General features: G+C 32.1%; 1 protein-coding gene across 14 annotated transcripts in view; it reads right to left on the bottom strand.

Moving 5' to 3' along the window:
* LOC124537946 (brain tumor protein) overlaps nt 1-18,522 on the bottom strand; it is a 469,342-nt gene that overhangs the window by 73,016 nt on the left and 377,804 nt on the right. For 13 of the 14 annotated variants that reach the window (XM_047114924.1, XM_047114936.1, XM_047114932.1 and 10 more), the window contains one exon: nt 4,579-4,657. The exons of the other annotated variant lie outside the window; for it this stretch is intronic. The gene's annotated coding sequence lies outside the window, so the exon portion shown is untranslated. The remainder of the gene's footprint in view (nt 1-4,578; nt 4,658-18,522) is intronic. 14 annotated transcript variants of the gene reach the window in all.

Below are 18,522 nucleotides of genomic sequence, written 5' to 3'. Positions count from 1 at the left end.
GAAATGAATTACTTAAATCAATATATATACTAATATTATAAATGTGAAAGTTGTCTGTCGCTCTTTAAAAGCCAAACCACTGAACCGAAATGGACCAAATTTGGTTTGAAGAAAAATTGAACTCTAATAAAGGACAATTGCTACTTTTTTGTCTAGCACATGACAAATCCCTAAAACGCAAAGCCGCGGGGGACAATCAGTTTATATTCTTTGAAAATAATTTTATTGTATAATATTCCGAATTGACGGTAGTTTTGCATTTACTTGAATTCGTTTTAGAACAACATAGCGATTTAAACGAGCCTTCTTGATACTGATTTAATTTTGACATTGGCATTTTATTACAGTTTATGTACAAATTCAAGATATCGCTTGAAAACTAGGCTCTTCAGTTTGTTTAAATAAGTACTTGAATCACAAGTATCTCTGTTAGAGCAGCCGTTGAAGTTTTATCTTAAAAGAGTTTTTAGTTAAATTTTAACATGAACAGAAGTCAAGTGCGTGCTATTTTTTAAGTAGAATACGATTTTGAAGCTGTTTTTAAACGCATTTGTAAACGGTATATCAGATAAAGTTCCTAATAATTTGATGTAAATAGAAAATATGAAAGATTCGTAATAGCAAATTAAAATCGACGATTTATCAATCTCGTTATTTATATTCAAATGGCGAACGTTATAAATTGTTCAACATCGGAAATTAATTCGGAAATCATCGCGTCATTGCCTGTTTCCGAAGCGAAGAAACTATGTCATCTGTTATTTAATCTGTGGCTTCCATTTCGGTATAAATTTGGACAAATTTCGTACAATTAAAAACAAAGTTTGACGACTGCTGTAATTTGATTTAACTTTGATAGCAAAATGTTAATGAATTAATTATTAATAGATGTTCAATGTACGTACATATACAGATATCGTATATGTATTTTATCTATGAGCAATTATCTTACAAATTGAATTTCGAACAGGAATTCTCGTATTACCATAGACAAAAGCCTTATCGCAATACAGCGTTAAGTGCTTCGAAAATGGAACACGTCATTCGAAACTTGAAGTATTGTCGTTGTAATGGCGTCCTCAAGGAGCGCCTTTCGTAAGCTATTTAAATTACTGGTCCATCTTGTTGTTTATTTCACTCGAAGCCGACATTTCTTAACAATGTATTTGTTTCACAGATAAAACATTAATTAACTTGCGTACTTATGATACGTTATTACATAACATTTATCTATATTCGATATAATAGAAACTTCAAGTGCGTATCTTATGAGTGTTAATTACAGACTTAATTATTACAAGTATTGCATACAAGATTCACTATTAATTTATGTAATAGGTGCCATATACCAATAACTAATTATTTTCTCATCTGTTTTTCAACGAAAGTGCCGTTTAAAATCTTTTTATATTAAATTGTCTTAAGGGGCACATAATGAATTTGATGAATTTGAACTATATTTCAGTATTAACTAAGTTTGATTTTTAAAGGCATCGATATTATTAATAATAAAATAGATATTAAACGTATCAAAAATTAGTAGCCGATTCGCAGAAACGACCATACATAGTAACCTGGTTACAATATTAATGGATTTGAAAACTATATATACTAATATTACAAATGAAGTAATAAAGTAACGTTGTGTGACGTTTTTTGCAAGATGATGTTACTGAATCGAATTTGATGAAATTTGCTTCGAAACAAGCACTACTTTTATGTCTTACATTAAAAGGCCAACCTCAAAAACAGCATTCTATATATAACATATTTAATTAAACGGTTCGATGGTTGAATTTAATTGGCCAGTACAACTGTCGTCTATGTGTCTAGCGCCATTTACACGACCGGAAGCTAGATAAAGAAAAAGTAACAGTTGACATTTAAACACAAGATTAAAACTTGAAATAAAGGTTGTTTGTTTAAAATGATTTAAAAATCAGAAAAACAAAATCAAAATATACTCGAGTAGGCTTATAAGCACTTTTGAATCGTCATTTAACAACTATATTAAGTGAAGCTACGAGCTAAGCATATAACATTGCCGTATACGGTAAGTAACTTTTTAAATTGATTTCGGTTTATATATACAAACTAGAATGTATATGATATATTCTTGTTCGTATATTTTATTTAGTATGAAATCAAATCAAAATAAACTTTATTCGAGTAGGCTTTTACAAGCACCTTTGAATCGTCATTTTACAATTTAGTGAAGTTACCATCAGTTCGTAAAGTAGATTATACCGAGAAGAACCTGCAAGAAACTCAGAAGTTACTCATTTTATGTTAGAATATTTATATAATTAAAATTAATTAATATTTTAGTTTATTACAAACCACACTCATTACGGCTTTTTAAAATGAGTTTTAAATGTTATTTTAAGCATTTTATCATAGAGAAATAGGCACGGTTCGTTAGTATAACGTAAATAATAATATAACGTTATATATTTCATTGAATTTAGGGTACACGAGTTTACAGAGAACTTAAGGGCTTAATTGTAAATTGCGTTCGGATGCGAAGGATCGACATAGAGACAAAATCTTAATGTATTCTCAGACACGTGTCACGTGTAGTGTGTACTTTTCCCGCTATACAATAGATCTGTTTGTGTATGAAATTCGAATAGGTTTTAACAAACACGCTTTGAGGTTATAAGATCAATACACTATTTATTGTTTCAATATTAGATATTTATTCATGCTAATATCGTATAGATGCTGGGAAATTATTTAGTACTAGCTGTTGCCTTCACTCGTTTTTTGGGGAGTTTTATAATATTAGTATAAATCAAATCAATTTTATTCAAGTAAACTTTACAATGAAGCGTTTTTGAATCGTCAATAATTAAATATAATATACTGCCACAATAATAATATAGCCAACGTTTCGGAAAGCAGTTTCTAGTGAAAAGAAACGCCAAGAAACTGGAGTATATAGATTTTTGTATAATATACTATTATTATGAAGCTGAGTAGTTTGTTCGTTGAACGTGCTAATCTCAGGTACTTCACATTCGATTTGAGAAAAATGAATATTAGAGCCCTTTTATCAACATATATGATATATAACAAACACGGTATAACCAATAACAATTCGAAACTCAAACTCAAATTGCTTTATTCAATATATATTACACTTTCTTATTGATGGTCAATTGAAACAGTACCATCGGTTTGGAAAAGAAACTACCCTGACCTTAGAAGAACCGGTGGAAAAAACTCAGCGGATTTTTTTGTTTTGTCTCATGTATTATATAAACAATTTAAATTAAACGAAATAGCCAGGAGGCGGTCGTTTCATTCCCAATGTGTGCTATCAATCAATAAAAATAAAAATCAATAACATGATGCAAAATGGAGCATAATTTATTCCTTTTGAGAGGTTTCGTTGCGTGCGTTATGTAAACAGTTAAAGTTTGCAAAAATCGTATATGACATAATCTGTAATAAAGCCGAGCTTAAGTCGGGACGACAGCTAGGCGACGACATATGGTACATCACACGTTGCATTTTAAGCATATCGATATGAAAAAAACAGGTTCGATTTCAGTATTATGATCACATAAAGATTGATGGATTTGTCTCTCAATTCACAGCCTGCAAAATAGGACGTGAAATCGACGACATATAAATAAATGTATTACTTAAAATATTTCCTTTAGAGTTAAAAAGGCAAAAGGGGCCTCGAAAAAAAATTAATTAATTTTATAGGTATAATTATATATTTTGTACTAATTTAAATTTAAATTATTTTTATTAAAAAAAAAAACAACCTTCACAAAATCGTTTTATTTCTATTAAGTAATCAGATAACATATTTTTACATTCAAAAATTCACCATCTAATAAAGTGAGTAGATTCAGGCATTTTAGCATAAGTAACTCGGTTACGTTAAATATGCAAAATCCGCCTTAAATTAATATGATTAAAGTCTAAACTCATTTAGCAAGCCAACTCCATATATTAATTGTACAATCAAGACCTAAGCAAACATTAAAACGGCGTGTTTGAATAATTATTATTACTGTTGAATTTTCCAACAATGGCTTTTGGGATGGAAAACTCCAGTTCGTTCAAATTAATTATATACCTAAGTATATGTACCTATGTCAAGTATATAATTATAAACAATGTCGAAAACATGTTATGTGTATAGTTTAAAAATAATAGGCGCGCCTTCTCTTCAAAAGGGAGAGAGGAAAGGGCCCATCAGTGATTTGTTACAGGCAGTTAAAGTACCGTTGACGTTCCTTTTTTAAAAATGAAATTGAATAATATTAATTGTCACAATGACAGTCCACTGTTACTCTATTTCCATCATTACAAACTATAAAATAAATTCGATGTCCTCTCTGTGCCTATGTATGCTCAGATCTTTAAAATTGCGCAACGGATTTTGATGCGATTTTTTTAATAGATAAAATAATACATGGACAATATAATACAGAAACACTAATAAATCTCAAGTGTATTTAGTGTCAGCATTTCACCCATGCGAAAGCGCTAGTACATTTATAAGTGTAAAAGTGTATTGTCTCTGGTTTATATTAAATTAATGTAAAAAAAACATACGTTTGATATCGTACGCGGCGATATCTAATTCATGGTCGCCGGCCAGAGCGCCTCGTCGTTTCGCTTGGTACCACAATATCTGCAACAAGTACAGGCACAAACCTTAGATAAAACTTCAAATTATAAATAAAAATAAATAAAATAACACCCAGATCCAAGGCAACATAGAAAACTAATAGTCTACATCGACTCGGCTGGGAATCGAACTCGGTACCTCGGAGTGGCATACCCATGAAAACCAGTGTACACACCACACGACCACGGAGGTCGTTAGTGCAAATATTGATAACATATTATAGGTACATAGTACATATATGAATCGACATACATTAGTATGGATCTAGTTTGCGTCCCAGGAAAGGACACAACAGATAACAACAACAGCCTGTAAATTTCCCACTGCTGGGCTAAGGCCTCCTTTCCCTTTGAGAAGGTATTGAACATATTGTAAAGGACAAAGGCTTCTTTTTTAATTCACTATTCGATGGAGTTACAAGTTTTTTGTTGACGGTTTTTGTCTTATAGGCATAGTTATATAATTGTTTTATGTTAAAGCCGTAGGTTTAGTTAGTATTTTAATGAATTGGTGTCTGAGTTGAGGCCAAAATGAATGACGTAAAAGCATATTAAACTTAAGTTTATTTGTGATGCAATATTTGAGAGGTTCGGAACTACATGCGGGCTGCAAGGAAAGTAGACATCGGAATCGAAATTTTAGTTTAAATATTACCAAAATGCCAACGAGTAATCGATTGATATTTGGATATATGACGTTTTGATATTGTCACAAATTAATCAAAGGTATATTCGCTCCGATGTTTTAAAATTTGCTACAATTAAAAGAATGGTAAATATTAACTGCCTTATTAATAATATGTAAATTGGTTAATAACTTCATGATACTTTAATAGGCTTTCGTAATATTTCATTAAAATATTGTATAATACAATTTATATAATTTATATAGATAGTGACCTTGATAAGACACGCCGTAATAACGAAATCAAATTATTTTTGTAATATCGTGTGTTAATAATAATGAAATAATTATATATTTCTTTTATAAATTAAATTTCTTTATGACAGTTTAAATGTATAGTCGGTATATGTATTAGATGTTAATACGAGTTAAAATTTTCACGACAACAGAATCAAATTGCTCGGAATTGGTACAATCGTTTGTTAACAGAAAAAAACCCGCCAGCATTGTTTGGAATGAACCGTAGAGAAATAAAAAAGAACATTTCCTTATCACGATTTTAAAGTCTTTAATCAAAATCAACGGTCACAAAATTATAATCGTATAATCCTTTTTGTATCGCAGCGGGCATTCAAAACGGTTTGTTCCATTATGAGCGAGTTTTAGCCTTGAAATAAAAAAAAGAAACGGCCCAGGTAGCAACGTCCCGTCTAAACGAGCAATGGTTTAAAGCGGATGAAATAGAGGATTTGATATAAAAAAAAAAAAAAAAAACGTCGAGTCACCTTTGAGACGCGGGATTTATATAGTATTGTATATAAAATTGTCCTTTTAGATACAACATTCATTTCGAACGACCTTACATTTATTGCGTTCCAGAACTTTTCAAAAAAAATATAAATGTGTTACGTCACGATGATACGATGAGGTATGATCGACTTCGTAAAAAAAATCACACACACCAAATAGGTCTTTATGTAAAATGTAAATGTGTCAAAACGTAACATTATTCGATATGTAGGTTATCGTGGCAAATTGAAAATAGAACACACATGTTTTTAATTTGTCTAATTTATTTGTTTTTCTTTTTTCATGCTGATATCAAGACAGAAAGCGAAAGGAAATTGATTGCATTCTAATAACAGCCTACACAAGGTCCTGTAATTTGTACCATTATTACACTAAGCTATTTCGCAAACGAATATAATTCAATCAATCACAATCATGGACATATTGTTGTGTATAATTAATCCCTTATTATCTGAAATTGATGTAGAATTTTCGTGTTGCACAATTACTAACAAATGATAGACAAAAGGATTTTAAATTAACATGGTTATTTTTATTATTAAAGTTATTAATTTCGGGATATTTACCATGTTTTTTATTTTTGTTCGGTGGAGCTCGATATTTCGACATTGTCTACGAATGTCTTGTTCACGAGACAACAAGACATTCGTAGACAATGTCGAAATATCGAGCTCCACCGAACAAAAATAAAAAACATGGTAAATATCCCGAAATTAATAACTTTAATGATAGACAAAAGGTTTAACGGTATCACTACATCCAGTTATATGATCCTCTCGTCCATACAATTAATTAGTTATCAGAAATAATTTACTTGTTAAAAAAGCGTCTAATATTGGCATATTTTATGTCTTCTTCTTCCGTACTTCTCCATCTTGCGTCTACTCACAAGTAACATTCTTTCCTGCCATATCATCTTTCAAACAATCCATCCATCGTTTCTTTGGTCCCTTCCTCTGTACCCAATATAATTATACAATATAATTTAATACATAACAATAGATTAGAAACAAAATTCCGAACATTATAAACAGAGTTAATTTTCAAAGAAGTATCCATCAACGATAACTTCTGAAGTAATGTAAGTCTTCAATAAAAGTCAACGATTCCTCTCGTTTCCGTCATGTTTCATTAATTTGTCCGACTTTTCTCAAAGTCCATAACAACGTTCCGCTGCCTTTGATCGGCAAAACAAACTTGATATGAACATTTGTAAAATTAGTGACAGCAAATATTGATGGAAGAGTTTTACGTTTGGCAAATTGCTCGCTTTTATGTACAATGTTAATTTATTTTACAGTGTATTTTGTTTATTTAATACTAGCGACCCCCGGCTTCGCATGGGTGCATTGCCGATCTATATATATATATATATATATATAATAAAATTGGAGAATCTGTTAGTATCTGTTAGTATCACTTGGTGGTAGGGCTTTGTGCAAGCCCGTCTGGGTAGGTACCACCCACTCATCAGTTATTCTACCGACAAACAACAGTACTCAGTATTGTTGTGTTCCGGTCTGAAGGGTGAGTGAGCCAGTGTAACTACAGGCACAAGGGACATAACATCTTAGTTCCCAAGGTTGGTGGCACATTGACGATGTAAGGAATAGTTAATAATTCTTACAGCGTTAATGTCTATGGGCGATGGTGACCACTTACCATCAGGTGGTCCATATGCTCGTCCGCCAACCTATACCATAAAAAAAAAAAATATTATAATAGCTCTTTTTTATTCAATGCAGATGGATGTTTACACGGTACATATACCAAAATAACAGTTTTTACAATTTTTGTCTGTCTGTCTGTCGGCTAATCTCTGGAACGTCTGGACCTATTTTAACGGGACTTTCACTGACAGATAACTGATATAATAAGGAGTAACTTGGGCTACAAAAACATTTTTTTTTGTTAAATTCAAAAGCGTACAACGTCGCGGGCACAGCTAGTACTAAATATGGTACAGAATGTCTTATAACGTTTTTCAATAAAAATATGCGTTTCTCTACTATACTTTGCATGTATTATACATATAAACCTTTCTCTTGAAACGATCTATCTTTTAAAAAAATCCGCATCAAAATACGTTGCGTAATTTTAAAGATCCAACCATACATAGAGACAGACTGCGGTAAGCGACTTTGTTTTATACTATGTAATGATTTTGGTCACAATTTGTGAATGTGTCACTGGTATCCGCGCAATACATTTTGTTTTAAAACGCAATCATTTGTTTTTATTGGGAAATAAACAATAAACTCAGACATTGATTTGTACCTAGTCGATAAAGGGAGGTGAAGTTTGTTAAGGAATTGTTAAAAATACATTCTGCCTGTTCCAATAAGACAATGGAAAAATCTTTCCTCAAACGTACTTACAAAAACATATTCATATTATTAATACATGTGAAATTGTTATGACGGTGTTCTCGGTAAATGTAATTCACATACGTGTCGCCAAAAATGTTGTTACTTTATAAGTCTGAGCTTTATTAAAATTGTTCACAACCCTTAGGGTAGACGTCATGAAAACACTTGGCGTTGTTAGAAATGTTAACCGTATTTGCGAATAATTTGCTTTCATTTGCTATATTAAGAATTCGCACTTCTATATCAGCTTTCTTAGTTTTTGCACAAAATTTGCGCATTAAATCTATAGTTCTGTACAAATATTATAAATGTGAAAGTAGCTTTGCCTGTTGATCTTTCACGACTAAACCACTAAAAAGAATCAGATGAAATTTGGTGTGAAACTTGAATTCCAGAGAAGGACATAGGGTCCCTTATTGTCTAACACATGACACCCCCTAAAACCCGAAGCCACTGGCGACTATTAGTCAAAAATATATTATTAAATTAATTAAAAAATATATTAATAAAATATCATATAATTATCAAACAAAGCATGACTACACCTTAGAAGCTATTAAAATTAATCTAGCTAGTTAAAACAATCAAAACGAACCTACCTAACCTAGACAATGATTCGAGGATACCCTATTCACTGGAAATCTATTAATAAACCAAGTCATTAATTCAGCCCTACTCAATAAACCTGACCCGGTCGGAGACCACGACAACGCAAACATAGTATATGCAAAATGCCCACATCGACCGTTGACGAGGGTCCGATTCTATTTGCAAACACCTGACGGCAGATCGAAGCACCTTTAACATTTGCGACTTAATTAAGGAACTGTAATATTGAACGACGGTTATGTCTTCATTTGCATCTGTTGATTTTACATACACTATGACGTTTTGCGGTTGGCTCAATATTTAGAGTACACTTATAAATTGCCGATTTCTAAAGCTTTGCGCTAATAGTTACAAGTTTTGATACCGTTTATGACTCGTTGACTTCCAGGATATATTACATACATAAACATAATTGTATTTTACTAAGGTGACTTTTTATTTTTAAATGTTGAAAAAGAATAACTACTGAATTTCTTGCCAGTTCTTTTTGGTAGAATCTACATTCCGAACCCGATCCAAAAGTGCTTGTCTTGTGGTGAAAAGCCTCCTTGAATTTTTATATTTAGATTTTTTTATAGTTTAATTCACGAGAAGTGAGACTAAGTCTGTCAGTATTTTTTTATTTTACAATTATATAAAAAATATATATGTATATTCTTTTGTTCTTATCATTAGTGACTTTGTTGTTTTTATACGGCTAATTTTAAGATTGTGCGTCGAGGGCACGCAACTTCTACATCAATGTAACCTTTAGTTAGCCGTAACCAAGTTAACTACGAAGTTGGTAGCACCAAGAACAACTGAACTGTTGGACAAATAAACACGTAGAGTACATACAAACTGTAACTTATTTATACACGCTACTCGAACACATGATTTGATGTGCGCTTATTTATAATCCTTATTCCGATGTCCATAAAGATAAGAATTGAATGTAACACAAAGCTGAGTCAACGCACGAGACTCCAAAGAGCTAATGAATTGAGACGGCACGGGAAATTGTTACCTCCTTTACTGTTATACTCGCCTGGTACTTATTGCTTGGTGCTCGAGCGGATTTCGGAGATCGTTTTGATTTCTTTTTATTTCACGTATTCACAGAATTAGACGTTTGAAGGCGAAATTGCCCTTTCCAAATGCTTGTTTTAATTTTCTTTTTAGGTACAATTTAAATTCGCAGATTGATTAATAAGGCTTCATTGGATATATTCATGTCTTTAATAATTATTTTGTAATTCAAATCGCTGCAGATGACCAATGACTAGAAAAAGCATAATTATATTTAGATAATGTTTCCTAATTAGATACGACTATGTACGATTCATATATAATGTTACGGCTAGGCAAAATAATCTTCTGTTTAAGAATGTTGGAACATATTCCACGAAGCCATTATCACGGTGACAATGAATAGACAGATGCATCGCACAATGTTTACCTTGACCCTTGCCCACGAGATGAATCATTAATATAAATGAAATTTGTGAAAATTTAATCATGCTTGCTCGGAGTTAAGCCAGTCAATTTTTGTTTCAGAACCACGTGGTCTATTCGGAGCTCAAATTAACACAGATGAGCTTTTTAATAGGAGCACAGACTCTAGGTACTTAATTACTTATTTTAACAGTTAGGTGGTTATGAAATTTTATACAGGTATGTCCTGTTTTGAGGAAACTACCAATATTCAATTTATTACCGTATATAAGGCATAAATAGCTCGTGTATAACATGAATCACAATAATGCAAATCAGGATTAAATCTGCGACTTTTACATCGCTTGGCGGCCTCTATACTATCGAGCAGTTGACTTAATTTTTTTTATAGTATATCAACGATCATGTAGACACACGCAGCAATAGCTTGTTGTTTTTAAAATTATTCCTTAATGAATCTAAAGCGTTTATAGTTAAAACATTTCTGTGTCATTCAATAAGTTGACAATAAGACACGTGTTATTTAAAGTTTCGAACGTATTGAAAAACTAAGCAATCTGTGTTTACTATTCTTCAGAATGTCGCCAACTATTTTTGTTGTAAACTTAAAAACAAACTTTTGTCACCAACGCATGTTTACAGCATAGGAGTTGCCAATTTACCTTTAGTAGAGCTTTGATGAATAATATGAATAAATTTCCGTAAAAACATACCATTGATTTCCTAATTTTGGCTTTTACATTTAAATCACCGTGTATTGGAACGTGAATTTTCAATTATATAACGCGAAAATCGTGAGTTAAACGAACAAAAAAGAAATTAGGACAGGAATAATTACTTTCCGGTGAGGGGGACTGACTACAAACATCCGTGACGTCATCATTTTAACGGTTTTCTGTCGTCATTTAATTCAAAATGACGTATTTTATAATGTGTTGTTTTATTCGATATTTAAAAAAAGAACTTCTTATTTTATTGAAATCGTTTAAAGACAAGTATCAAGTTACTGGCACAACAATTCTTCAGTTAAATTGTTTAAATTAGAGAAAGAGATTGAGACATATGATATTTCAAATCTGTTTTAGAAGAGAAGGTAGAAAAAAGATTCAAAAAGATTCAAGTGGGTTTGTTCTATTTATTTCAGACAACCGTGGTGTGTTTTAAGCGCTTTATAAAAATTGGCAGGTTTAACAGGCAGTCTGCCTGACGTCGTTGCTTTATAAGAATGCTTTTGTAATGGCGGAAAACTCATCCACACACTAATGATATTGATAAATGAGTTTAACATAAAAAGAAAATCATATTCAGTTTTTAGCCACGGCTTACGACGGAGTACTTTTGCATAATGTTCAAATACATGATTTATAGGTAATATTGAAAATATTTAATATGGTATTACTTAATACACAAATGTTACGTCGGTATCGGATATATTTATCAAAATGATTCAAAAGCGATCATACAAATCCTTAGGCAGAGGTTTATTTTTATAATCATAATTAAATTATTTCACTCAACTAAATATCTTTCTTTGACAAAGAGGATGGACTAATTTCAACTTTATTCATTCACCGCAAAGTTCAAAGTTCCGTGAAAGTAATTGCCCGTATCAAAGCTAAAGTTTTCTCTTTTACTAACGAGACATCTTTGTTAAGTTGGGATTCAGATGGGTGATCTATCTATAGGCTCTTCAAGGACATATATGCTTGACACAATTGAATTAAACATTGAAGTAATCTGTACTTATATTACAAATGGGAAAGTCGTTCTGTCTGTCTATTCATGGGTAAATCACTAAAGTGAAGAGAATTAAAAAAAAAACAATTGGTTTTTGCTCAATTAAATATTTAATGTTTCAACACAAATAATAAAATAAATGAGACAAGATGAAATAAGTGAGTGTAAATATCCCACAGCTGGGCTGGATTCCTCAATGCGGGTGTCGCTCTACTTCAATGCGGGATGGTGGTTATATACCTCTTGATGTGTTCCTTCAACTCCCAGTACAGATTATTAATTAAAGTAATCATGGGCAAAAAACAATCAGAGATTCAAATTAAAAAATAATAATTAAAGTACGGAAATGTCTTACTGTTAAACAAAGGGGTTTCCTTTCAAAGATAAAATTTTCAATTCATTCGACCATTGTGGAAACACATGTTAATTTCACCGGATATAATCAAATTCACGTTTGTTTCCGTCGATGAAAAATAAATACAAATTCATCATGAATCTTACTGGCTAAGATTTTAAAAAAGCTATCCTTCTATGAACATATTTAATATATTAGAACACCTCAATTTATGATATTACTAGCGACCAGCCCCGGCTTTGCACGGCTGCAATACTGATACTACATATTTTTTCTTGTTTCTTTACTATATTGTACATGTATTACATACAAATACCTTCCTCTCGAATCACTTTTTTCTATTTACAAAACCACGTTAAAATCCATTGCGTAATTTGAAATAACTAAGCATACAAAGGGACAGACAATAGTAAGCGACTTTGTTTTATACTATATAATGATAATGATGATAAGTAATTACACGTTACAAATGATATTCTTAAATCTCATGATATTCCAAGCTGTAGAATTAATATTACATACCGTCTTACAACTCGCGTTACATCCAATCAGGAGAGTGATTAAGTCGGCGTGAAATGGATAGAAATATTGGTAACTCGAGTGTTTTACGTCATTTATACGTGACGGAAAGGTGACGACACGATTTAAACTTTTTATTTAAAGAATGACACTCAAAGGAAAATATCATTTGTAATTGTGTAATAATATAATTTCTAATTGCGTAAATATTAATTATTGACTATATTTATTTTGAACCAATTTCAAAAAAATTTAGAAGCATTACACTTACTTAATGATAGTCAAATTAAAACTTACCACCAAAAAAACCACTCTTCAAAATGTTTTGGCTGAATACTTTGTGTTTCGTTCGATACGAAATATCACACACATAAACAAGGTTGAAATACTTAATTAAAAACATATATGGAGGTCTAAATAGCCTTATCAAAAGCAACACTGTTAGATTCAGATAAGCGATCGAAAGATTGAAAGTGGAAGATGCCACCATTTTAACAGTAAAGCTCAACTATTTATACACTCAACTAAGTAATCGTTACAAGTAAGAAAAATACAATTATTTAAATTAAAAAAAAAACAACGCCTGTAAAAATAAATTGTAAAATTTAATTCACATTAAGTACTATACTTGTAATACTTTTATTGTATCTCTTATAATATTTCTAATTGTTTATTATATTTTTCATAACACAAGACATCTATACGAAAGTTTTATAAGATAGATATCTTAAGGATGACACGAGACGTCGTATCGTCCTCTGATCGTATCTGTTAAGGCGCATTTAATCCTGGAAACAATTTGGTATTGTATTAAAGGGTATGGAGGTGCATGTACAAAATTAATCAGCCAATTTAAATTCACCTCAGTTAATTAATAAAATCACTCAAACGTACCTGCGTGAGTTCAAATTTGTATTACTTGGTAACTTTTGTATAACATTGATCTTCAATTTCAGACATATTTCTGTGTACTTACTATCCTTGTACGGTTATTTTAAATATATTTCGTGAGGTAAAATTTATCTAATTACGAATATATTTATCGCTAATTAGAACCGAGATGGCACAGTGGTTAGAACGCGTGCTTCTTAACTGTTAATTGCGGGTTCAAACCCAGGTAACCACTGATTATTCATATGCTTAAAATTTGTGTTTGTAATTCACCTCGTGCTCGGCGGTGAAGAAAGACATCGTGAGGAAACCTGCAAGTGTCAATTTTCTTAGAAATTCTGCAACGTGTGTTTTCCACCAACCTGCATTGGAACAGTGTGGTGGAATATGTTCCAAGCCTTCTCCTTAAAGGGAGAGGAGGCCCCAGCCCAGCAGTGGGATATTTACAGGCAGTTGTTGTTACTGTCTTGTACAGTTATTTTAAATGGAGTAAAATGTATTTAATTGGGAATATATTTGTCACTGATGTCGTGTAGCAATTATTTGTATTGTTAAGTTGGTAGGAATGACGAGTCATTTAACAGACTAAAGTCATATTGTAACTTTCGCTTAGTGTTGCTACACATTTGAGTTCAATGTAACGATGACTAATCCCTTTAACAATGCCGTTGATTGAGATGCTCGTCAAATAAGATACACTTCGAAGAAAGTCACAACGCCATTTTGACATTCGAGGATTATTCCGTAAGAATCATAAATTTAAAAAAAAATTAGTACAACAAATTCCTATTATGACTTTGACATTTCTTTTTTTTTATTTCAAACGTTCAGTCGGCATAAAATATGTCCATACGAAATGGTCCAAGTATTTTCAACCAACGGCATTCTGTGCACGAGTTAGTGCCTCAACGCTGATAAGCAAATCTTGAGTCCTTTGGATTCTATCGAGGTAACTTGCGTCTATCGATAAGTTGCAAGCGTACATTTCTTTTGATTTGATTTCCTACACCATTAATGAGAAAATATGTAACTCAAAACTGACTGACATAGTGATCTAGCAACGCACAGCTCAAACCACTGGACGGATCGGGCTGAAATTTGGCATGCATGTAAACGTTAAGGCGTAGGCATTCGCTAAGAAAGAATTTTGATCCCCTAAGGGGATAAAATGGATGATGAAAGGTTGTATAAATTTTCTTAGACTTTCGACTGATTGAACTGCAATCAAAGATTGGAGCTACTATGATCCCTTATTTTATGCCCAAAAATATATATAAGATACTCCAAGAAAGAATACAAGCTACTTTGTTTGTCTAAAACCAACACTAAAACGCGAGTGACTACTAATGAGAATATGAAACTCTTAACAAGACTGAGTAGATTTCAGTAACATAATGTATATATGTACAATTGTTGCTATAGCTTTGTTGATAATAATGCATAAAACATGTGCAGCTCGAGTTACTTCCGTCTTCTCTATTCTGTGTCATTCACCTAAATATGCCACTTAGATACGGGAGTGTTTAAGGCATGTGACGATACGGGTTCACTATAAAGCCATTCATTAAACCCTTCATCCTAAATTGAACTCTATGGGAAAAACTTAAGGTTAATTTTCGTGTGATACAAAACGAGTTTCAACAAAGAATTCAACAGATGGCTTTGTGATAGGAGAAAATATTCATTATGAAAATAAAGGGTCAAGTGTACTCGACGAGGTTTGTTTGAGTGTAGAGGTGGGAAAATTGGGTGGCAATTTATAATTTTTTCGAAAAAACGCAATTTTTTAGAGGAAATCGCTGCGTTTTTTGCGTTTACTTTTAAACTAACTGGTAGATGTCTCACAATTTTTATGCGCAAACCCGCAAACTACTTTAAATTTTCATGTGCTTAATTAAAAAAGACGTTGTAAGGAAGCCCGCATGTGTCATAATATAAACTTAATCTATTCAATTTATTTTTTAAATTTAATTAAGAAATTATAAAAGTCCAAAACTGTGTTGATATTCTCTACTCGGAGTGTAAGAGGGTTTCGTCGGAATCCTTAATTGAAGAATTTCATTTGTCCAACGCATTAGCGAGTGGAAACATAGTTTTATAAAGCTTCATGTGTAGATACTACAACGACACCCAAATCACATAAAACATGAATTTTGGAAAGGTATGTTTGTCATGTAAGTCTATAAATATAATCTATACTAATTTTATAATACCAAAATTAACTCTTTCAGACTATCAATATTTCACGGTCAAACCACTAAACCGAATATGATGTTTGATTTTTTTATGGTATAGGTTGGCGAACGAGCATATAGGCCACCTGATGGTAAGTGGTCACCATCATACTTATACATCTTACAACGTCAATGTGCCACCAACCTTGGGAACTAAGATGTTATGTAACTTGTGCCTGTAGTTACACTGGCTCACTCGCCCTTCAAACCGGAACACAACAATACTGAGTACTGTTATTTGGCAGTAGAATAACTGACGAGTGGGTGGTACCTACCCAGACGGGCTTGCAGAAAAGCCCTACCATCACGTTAAAATGAGTTTGAATTCCAGGAAAGAATATAGGCTATTTTTTACACCTAACACCTGACGATTGACTGACTGACCCAAAAAAAGGAAGGAAATCACGCGCAACAACTAGTTTCTTAAACAAAAGAAAAGATAATAAATTTAAAATTAGTTTAATCAAGTTGGTAGATTTTTTTTTTTTGATCAAGCGAGGCTGTGTTTTACGATACAATGACACGGCGAATATCGGGTCGCCCAGAATCAATAAAAACTTAACTACATTGTCTTTATATACCGCTTGATAAATATCGTTTCATACTTAATGACCTTTACTGAGATGATTTGCGCGATTGACCTCAATCGACAAAATTACGAATGTTTGAAATGAGTGGAGATCGTATTCTGTGACATTGAAGCCTCTTAAGCTCAGTCAATATCAACAATGCTAATTAATCTAATTATATAGAATTATCATTATGTGAAAAAACAAAATGTGTAGATTTTGCCCTACCTAATGTTAGCAAGCAAAATTATAATATATCTTTAAATGGTGACCGTCTTGAAGTAGCTGATACTACGGTGTTTTTAGGAATAGAATTGGATTCCAGACTTCAGTGGACCTCTCATTTATCATCCCTAACAGGAAGACTCAGCTCCGCAACATACGCGGTTAGAAAAGTTAGACAACTAACTGATATTGATACCGCTCGTTTAGTTTATTTTGGTTATTTTCACAGTATTATGTCATATGGCATATTACTTTGGGGTAACGCTGCAGATATTGAATCTGTCTTTATTTTACAAAAGAGAGCAATTCGGTTTATTTATAATCTTGGAGCTAGAGACTCTCTTCGGGATGTTTTTAACAGAGTAGGAATACTTACTGTTGCGTCGCAATATATTTACAACAATATCATGTATATTCACAGTAACATTGATCACTTTGATAAAATCAGTGATAATCATTGTATATGCACTAGAAGTAAGGATAAACTTATAACGCCAAGTTTCCGACTCCGCAAAGTCAATGGATCCTTCTTGGGGCAAGGTATCCGTTTCTATAATAAAATTCCGCAGAAATTTTTAACTTTGCCGTTTAGTAAATTCAAATCGTTTGTTAAAAATACATTGGTAGGAAAAGCATACTATTCGATACAAGATTTTGTAGATGATAAAAAAGCGTGGAGTTAATACCTGTCGACTTCCAAGCAGGATACATTAATTGAAATAATTGTATTTAATTAACATGACGTTGTATTTTTTAAATGTTAAAAAAGAGTAACTACTGAGTTTCTTGCCGGTTCTTCTCGGTAGAATCTACTTTCCGAACCGGTGGTAGCTTCACTTAATTGTAAAATGACGATTCAAAAGTGCTTATAAAAGCCTACTTGAATAAAGTTTATTTTGATTTTTTTTTTGTATTTATATAATATCAACAATATTGATGCTATTTTTTTTTTTATTTTCATTTCGTTGAAGCACATGGAAGTTCCGAACACACCCAAGACGTAACTTTGCACAGAGATGGGAAATTAAATATGATTTATTTTACTTTACATTATAAATATATATTAGTGAGATTTTTTTATATTCTGTAGCAAACCAGGCATCATTGTTCGGCTGATTTTTTTTTTAATAAATAAATTTAGAGAAGATGAATCTTATTATGCGTATTATAATTTCAAGAATTGTATTATTATTTTCTGAGATTACCCACCATACAAAATAACAAATTTTACCTCTTTATAATATTTGTAGATAACTACACAAATATGATTCAATAGGTAACTATCTCAATATTAAATTATACGCTTTAAGGATTTGTAGTTCAATCTTCTCGGCCCCTAAGCCTCTGAACTGTGGGATATACGCATCGTCGTGAAAAGGCATAAAAAACCTCACTTTTAAAGTGAATACCTTCATTAATAATTCATTCGTAATCCCTCAAGATCAACTCGAGACAAAAGTGTATTTTACGAGACAATCGTCTATGTTTTATG

Source organism: Vanessa cardui, chromosome 19 (assembly GCF_905220365.1).
Source record: "Vanessa cardui chromosome 19, ilVanCard2.1, whole genome shotgun sequence".
Classification (NCBI taxonomy): Eukaryota; Metazoa; Arthropoda; class Insecta; order Lepidoptera; family Nymphalidae; genus Vanessa; species Vanessa cardui.
This window is presented reverse-complemented; position numbering and strand designations above follow the sequence as displayed.